This window comes from Aegilops tauschii, chromosome 6 (genome assembly GCF_002575655.3).
Source record: "Aegilops tauschii subsp. strangulata cultivar AL8/78 chromosome 6, Aet v6.0, whole genome shotgun sequence".
Classification (NCBI taxonomy): Eukaryota; Viridiplantae; Streptophyta; class Magnoliopsida; order Poales; family Poaceae; genus Aegilops; species Aegilops tauschii.
Genome location: NC_053040.3, coordinates 242,008,933 through 242,017,446, shown reverse-complemented (window position 1 = coordinate 242,017,446; position 8,514 = coordinate 242,008,933).

The following is an 8,514-nucleotide window of genomic DNA, read 5'->3' as shown; positions in this document are numbered from 1 at the left end:
GGCTAGAAAAGTGTGGCAAGCCACAAGTGTAGTAATGAACCAAACACATGCCTGGTGTGTTTGGTAGGGTGTATGAAGGGTGCATGATCCCAAGAGTTCCCTTCTCGACCCATTTTTGGGTGTTTGGTAGAGTGTATGGAGGGTGCATGAGTCCACACTAGATTAGCACAAATACACTAGAAGCATGCATGAAGAGAGCATACATGAAGAGAGCATACATGAAGAGGGGTGTTGAGTTGAGCATGCATGAAGAGGGAACAACTATGCTGAGACGAGAACGCAACCAAACACACTTGTGGCACGCCTAAGCTTAGGCGTGGCAACCTTAGGCTGCAAACCAAACCATAACTTTGAAAGTTGGTCGTTGGATGAAGCCAATCCGACGGTACAAAGATGGCAAATCCGAGCACTACTGGCTGTTGGATATCATCTACATTCCACCAGATTCTGCCGCATGTAGAATCTAGAAGACTCCATGGTTGAACTTCATTCATGACTAACTTTGCCACAACTAAGCTTAGGCAAAGTGTGTCTGCCACAAAAAATGTGGCTAACAAAATGGCCACCACAAGTGTGGCAAGATTTGGCAAGAAGTTGAGTCTATGACATGTGGACCATGTAGCTAGAAAAGTGTGGCAAGCCACAAGTGTAGCGATGAACCAAACACATGCCGGCACGCCTAAGCTTAGGCGTGGCAACCTTAGGCTGCAAACCAAACCATAACTTTCAAAGTTGGTCGTTGGATGAAGCCAATCCGACGGTACAAAGATGGCAAATCCGAGCACTACTGGCTGTTGGATATCATCTACATTCCACCAGATTTTGCCACATGTAGAATCTAGAAGACTCCACATGTAGAAGCATAATGCACAAACCACTAGAATCTCATGCGTGCAATGCACGTGTACCTTACTAGTAGTTGGTAGTAGTAAGAAACAAATTCCGGGTTTGGCACGAGCTCGTACTGCGGGAGCACCACAAGGCCTGCCGCAGGAGTTACATTTCCCTCTCGGGGCCCACGGGAACGAACTTCAGTGGCTTAGTGCCCGGCCTATGAGTCAATGACATGCGGACCTTAAATGCGGCTGGCCCACATGTCATTCTCATGGTGGTGGTGTGGTTCACGACTCACTCGTTCGAGATGAACCGGCCGGTGGTGGCGTGGCCGTGGCGAGGGTGCCACAGCTGGGCGTCAGGGCGTTACGAGGCGTAGATGGCCACACCGGCGGGTACTACCTGTAGTAAAGAAGTACTCCAGCTGAGGATTGATGCCCGGGACGAAATGTGTCACAACCGCTGGATGAAAATTCGATGGTGCGGGACGTGTGGTGTCATGGGTTCGTGCGGCGTCATGGGAATCGCGTGTGGCTGTGGTAGAAACTTGATGCTCGCCGCATTTAAGGTGGCCCACATGTCATGCACACAAAGGCAGAGGGGCGGTGTGGCCGAGAGGGGTGAGGCGCACGTCGGGGGACGTGGTGTCGTGGGTTGGAGCGGCGTCGTGGGAATCGCGAGTGGCAGTGGATGAAACGTGATGGTCGCCGTAGTTGAACTTCCATGGACAAGCTGTCATGTCTACGGACACATGCATTGCATGCCGATCACTTGAAGGAGTAGTAGAGAAAGCTAGGCGGATAAATAGTTCCTTATAGTCAAGCGGACCCACGCTACTACTTGCTCCAAAGACATGCACACCATCGAAATAGTCCATCTATATCAATATACATAGAGAGGGAATATTTTTTTACAAGAGAGGAAATAGTTCATCCATCCATAATGCCCTGTTGCTGGTGCAGCATCTTCTTCTTGTTGTTCTCATTTTCTGTGGGAGACGGCTTCGCAACAAGCTCTCTGGACCTTGCAGCTATCTCAAAACTCACACGGGCATCAAGGGCAACATATTTTATCCGCTCGTACATCAAGGGATAATTTACCCATCCAGACGACCTTAATGCCAGCGTCTCGTCACCCTTCTGAAGATTTGTTCCTAGCACAAAATTTGCTACGTCGAATAGGGATGGTGTCGGTTTATCACAATCTTCTACAGGAATTTTTATTCTGGTTTGTAGGTCAGCGGTGCTTTTCAAATCAAGGTTGTACGGCTCCAACTTCTGTTTGTCCCCTGCGATGGCTGCCCCACAGAAGTATATGTCCTCCCGAGACAAGAAATCGTGAAGCTCACCTGGTATGGAGGGCGCATCTATGATCTGGTACACCAAAACATCATCTTCGAGGCACAACTGAAGGACAGCGGCACGTTGGATCTTCCCAGTGGCACGCTCCGTGTACTCTGTGTCGAGAGCGATGACATTCATCTCCACCTTTTGGAGGGAGTTGGATACATTGTTGATCCACTTCCGAACAACCCTTGGGTGGTCGGTGACTGTGGCAACTATGCTCAACGAGCCTTCGACGAGGACATGTTGGACGCTAAAAACCTGCATCTCGATCTCTTTCACCATTTGGAACCGCTAGACCGGAGGTCTATGGTTTGGAGAATTAGGATTAGATGGCTAGTCTAACTAAATAAGATGATTATTTATAGGGGCTTTGGAATTACTCCAGGAGGATGTGAAGAGGTTAAAACAATGTGAATGCAGTGTGGTTTGGATGCAAGTGAAGATCAAGGAGTAGTGAAAAAGCCGAGGAAAATCGGTTCCCGATGGAGAAGTAAATGGGAGCAGTTATGCGCATGCATGAGGAGAGGTGCGGTGGTTTGACTGCTGCATGCAATGGATTGGACGGGCTCTTCGGTTGCCTTTTCTCTCTCCCACGCGCACAGAGTGGCCCACTTGCATGCTGTAGTTTATTGGCTGGAGTCGGGCTGCAGCTGCTCATGCGTACGCTAATTAATGCTGTGAATGCGGGGCATGGAGGGAAATGGGCGCATGCAAAAGGGTATATACGCAGACTAATTAGAGAAATACTGAAAAAGTTATGCGCAGACAAAAGAGGACCGGAGGGAGTACTACTCATGTTCCTACTACGGTTAAGGAATATGCAGTTATCCTCAAAAAAGAAAAGTCCTTCTTCGCGCTTCTGCATGCACGAGAATTTGGTTCTGCTTGCAATATGGATGATAGCTGGAGGATGAAGTGAACCCAGAGACATGCTAGCACGGGAGTGTACTCATGTTCCTACTACTCCTACTAGTAGTAGTAGTACAACTGTGGTACACTTGATGGTCAAAATACTATTATTCATCCGGTCCTCACAGTGAAGTGACAAGACCCTGCGCCCGAGGTGACACCAGTCCACGCGGCGTTTCCGGGTTACCAAAGTCAGCCTCACCTTGTTCACTGTGCAGTCACTGTCACCGCCGTTGTATAGCATGCCTCGCCTCGTCTCCCTCTCCCCTAGCACCACCCCATCTCCATCTCCGTCTCGCCGGAGATCCTGAGGTCACTCTTCATTATCTCACTGTGCCCCCTCATACCCTCGCTCGCCTCCCCCAGTACCACTATTCCCTCGCTAGCCGCTCCAGCACCGACAACCTTCTCCCCCGTAAATCAAGCCCCCCAAAACCCCACCTTCCAAACTCCACCATGGACGAACGCGAACCGCGCAGGATCCATATGAGCCGCGATTGGAGCAATCTCCCCAGTGACGTCCTCGACCTCTGTTGTTCGTGTATGGATATGTTGAGTGCCCTGTGGCTGGCTGCATGCTCGAGGGGCATGCACACGGCCATCATCGAAGCGAGGCCAAAGCTTTTCAAGACACCCTGCTTGCTGCTATCTGGTCTTGCGAGATTGGCTCACCATGATACGGAGGCGTACATGATGCCCCTCGACTTCAATCCGATCTCCATTAGCCGAAACTTCTTTGCAGGTATGTAGTGGGTCGCCGTACATCATTTCCCTCGACTTTGATCCGATCACCATCGCCCGAAACTTCTTGGCAGGTATGTACTAGGTCGGCATGAACTCCCACTGGATGCCTGCCTTCAGAGAAGACGGTTAAAAGTTGGTGCTCGTGAACTTCCAGACCTCCCATGAGATTATCCTTCCTCCGTTGGATTATATAGAGTTTTACCATCGCGGTCCTAGTCATCTAGATTACCACGTCAGTTGGACGTACCTTGTTTTGTCGAAGATTGTAATCTGCCAAGTGCCCACATGACATGCAGATACGCATACTTCAAGCTAATTGCCTTGTTCGACCGCGGACTCGCCTATCTTTACGCCGGTGCCTTCTTTAGCTGGAGACAACTCAGCTCGCAGTGGATCATCGTCAAAGCTGATACACACTTCTGTGATGCTATTGAACACAATGGCATCATCTATGCGATCGACAAAGCAGATGGCACCACGTATTGCTGGGACGGCGCGTGTAAGCTGTTTCCATCTCATGTTAATGATGACGCCATGACACTGTTTGAACTTTTTGTGATGATTGGCATATCCCTGTTTGAGCAGAATTTGAGTAGAACTATGGCAATGTATTAGAGACGCCGTAAATCAGCTATATTTGGAATGAGTTAATTCATGCGATTGTGATCATGTCCTTACAGCCAATTTGTACCCCTAAATAATGAGTGTGTATCAATGGCCATGTTAGTTTCCTCATTTTCATGATGTAGAAACATGCGCCACACTGTTGGTTGCATCTAACCATACATTAGGGAAGTAAATGTGCATATGGAGAACTCTATATTTGGAAGTAGTGAAATCCTGTAATGCTTACCATGTGTACATACCTGTATTCGCCCGTCAGCAATCAATGGCTAGAATAATATCCTCACAAAAAATTTGCCCACAGAACACGAGTATATAACAATGCATGGTCTGTTAGTTACCTTGAAGAATTTGTTTGTGAGGACAGAACATGATTCCATAACATGCATGACATGGTAGTTTCCCGTGAAGAATCGATTGCGAGATAACATGAGTATAACCATGCATGGCACTTCTATATTTTCGAACCCAGTATACATTTCCCTGTATTTTCCTCCCAGTTCCACAGGGACATATCAATGCTGTTTCTTGCATTATCCTACTCATACTCTGAACAATGCTGATCTTATATTAACAATGCCTGTCCTTTTTTATATGATGCAGTGTCCCTACAGTTACTGCGCTTTGTAATCACACCACCTTTGCCAAAAACAGGGAAGCACAACAGGTTCCTCGCTCGATCAGACGACGGCAAAAGACTGATGATCATTCGGACACATGAGCCGGAAAAGTTATATTGCAAAAACCCACTGTATACAAGCACCGTGGAATACGTGAGTATCCGGACAGTGGCTGTTACGTCTATGAGCAGGATACCAGCTTGTTGGGGCCTTCAGAATTTTTTAGTTGGAGACGGGTGAACAGCCTTGGTTCACACTCTCTGTTTCTCGGATTCAATTATCCGATTAACCAGGAGATCATCGTCGGCAAGGACCTTGATGGCAGAGAGGCTCTGTTTGCTATGGAAAATGTGTCTACACGGCGAGCCCTAGGAGTTCGGGAGCAAACTCCCCTAATTGTCAACAATACAGCCTGCAGCCAAAAGAAGGTGAGAATGACAAAGGCATCCGGATTAACTTTGATCCTTGGATGTCTCAATTATGACAGGCAGTGATGTGGTTCAAGCCTTTAGGTTATTGGGCTGTTGCGTCGAAAGGGTGGAGTACTGGTGTCTCCGGATCATTGGTCGCTGAAGCGGGGCTGCAAATTATGATAGTGTTGGGTCATCTCTTCGAATGACTTTGTTGTCTTTGCTGCTTGTTCTGGATGGGTAGTTCTTTCTTTTGTTATGCATATTCCTTGTCATTTGGTCATCCTCGTCTATGTCACTCTTACAATGTAATAGTTGCCTCTGTTTAGAATGTCATTCTCGTCTGGATCACGAGAGTCTGAGCGCTGCAGATGGGTGCATTTTGGTGGTGTAGCAAGACTTCTTATGAACTATCATGTCTTGCTGTTTATGTCAGTAGTAGTCACTAGTCAGTGTTTGAATGTTGTATATATCGTTGTTTCGAACTGTTTATTGTCTCGAACTACTAGTGGGCTAAATGAGGGCATCACCATTCTCAAGTGTTCAGAGTGTATCTCCTTTTTTCAAGTTATATAATTTGAGGTCAGTGTCTTTTCGATGATGTACACTTGTTTGCCAGTGAGGTGTCGTTGAATATGGGCCGAGTAGTAACGCAATGCCAAACAGGTCAATTATGATTCTCAGGCCGGGCTCTCAAAAGATCCTCAAAAAAAAGGCCGGGCTCTCCAAAAAAGAAAGAATAAGGACTCTTAGGCCAACATGTGGGCGCCATCGGTGTTTTCGTGTGCTTGCACGCCGAGAGCATATTGGCGCGTGTTCGAAATTCAAGCTACCTTTTCATCCCCAATCTCACGCCCCTCCCCCACCTCTGGAATCTCGATTCCTACTCCAGTTCCCCCAAATCCCCCTCCTGTACTCCTTGTACTCAAGCTCACTATTGATGAGGACATCAATACAATTATTACACCCACAGTCCCTGCTGCTATACATACTGGACCAATTACTAGAGCTCGCGCACGCCAATTAAATTACCAGGTACTTTCGTTTCTTGCTAATGATTCTAATGTTCATGAGAATATGATGCTGCCTAAATTGGATACATTTGTTTTGCTTACAAATGAAGGGCCTAGCTTTGAGAAGGATGAACATTGGAGCAAGAACAAGCATGGAGATGATGGCATGCGCATGGGGAACAAGAACGGAGTTACAAGTGATGATTTCAGGACGTTGAAGCCACCATAATGCGTGCATGAAGCCTTGGACGAAATATACAAGATGCTACTTCATAACTTTCGTCCAGAGGCTATTCTAGGTGCTGCGTCACCTTATTATTGGGCCAGGCCCATGTAATTTCGAAATACATAAGTATAGGCTGTTTTTAGAGTCCGTATGTGTGGGGAAACAAGAGATAGGGTTGGTTTCGGACCCCTTCCTCAAGGGCCACGAAATTCCCCCCCTCTTCCTCCATATATACAGCCCTTAGGGCGTCGTTTAGACTTTGGGTTTTGTTTAGATTAAAAGTTCGCCATAGCTGCAACTTCGCGTACTTCGTTTGTGTTCAGCGACCAGACAAAGGCGTCACAGAACCCCACCTTGATCAATAAAGCTTTCATCTTATATTCGCAATATCCAGATTGCAATCTCAGTTTCTTGCCTGTTCTTCGTTTGCTCGCAGGAAACAGACCCTCGTGGTCAGGTTGATCGTGCTCCGGCGTGGTCGATAACCTCTCGGAGTTGGTTTAGCGATTGCTAAGGCGCGACGTCCTCGCACGTTCGTAGTCGGATCGTCAAAGTCGACTTCCATCAAAGCGATATTCATCATCTCATCGAAAGACGGGACACCTTTGCCTCTATCAAGTGGTATCAGATTTCCAGGTTGCTCGGTGAGATTTTACAGTTTTTCGTAGTTTAGATCGAGTCTGTTCTTCATACCTACAGTCCACGAAAAAGCCACAAAAAAAAAATTAGGGTTAGTTCATCATATCCGAACCAATCTGAGCCTTTGCATAATCTTTTTAGGGTTTTTGCTTTGTTGAATTTGCGGTTGCATCGTCGTGTCAAGTTGCTGGTCTTAGAGTCTAGTCTTTTAGAGTTTCGAGTTCTGGTCATAAGTTGTCACGCCGCCGCCGCACCATCATCATCGCCTTGCCATCTACCACCATTGCTTATCCGCCACCGCTTTGAATCCGTATCCATATACCACCACCGCTGCCATATACTACCGCCATATATCCACCACCAATCCGAGTTCTTTTCATAGTCGGTTTGTTTTAGAGATCCATATATTTTCCGTTTCGTGTTTCCTTGCCTGAGTAGGTCTCGAAAAAAAAAAAAAAAAAAAGAGTCTAGAGACCCCCGGGCAGTTTTTAGGCCAAAATTTCGGCAACCAAAAATATTTTTTTCCCTATCCTATTTTTAGGCCCCGGGTAGTGTTTTGAGACACTCGCCATCATAGTGATTTTTTGTCGCACTTTTTCGTCGTCGCTGCCCTGATTTCCGAAAAAAAAATAGTCAAAAAATTTTGTGCCCATCCTGTCAGTTTGACCTGGGAAGAGTTTTGAGACACTCGCCATTATAGTGATTTTTTCGCAAAAAAAAAAAAAAAAAAAGGAGGAGCGCAAAAAAAAAAAGAGCGCAAAAAAAAAAAAAAAAAAAGAGCGAAAAAAAAATTCCTGAGTGTGCTTTTCCCTTGTTTACGTGCAGCGCCGTGATTTTGTTAGTGTTCTAGGCTCGCGTCTCTAGCACGGTCTAGCCTAGGACCAGCACAGTACCGTCGTTGAGCGTTTATTCAACTTTGCATCTCTGAATTGATTATTGCTTACCATTTTGCTACCATATTATAAGCCTTCCCAGCTCCACATAAGTCTACATCGTGCGTTTGACTCTCCCTGGTAATCGCTATATCCAAGCTTTGAGAGTTTTTGACTACAACGGTTGCCGATCACCACCTGCTGCTGGGTAAGAACTGGTAAGAATTTGAGATTCGCTTGAAGGTTTTGTGACACACCACCATCCCACCACTTCTAG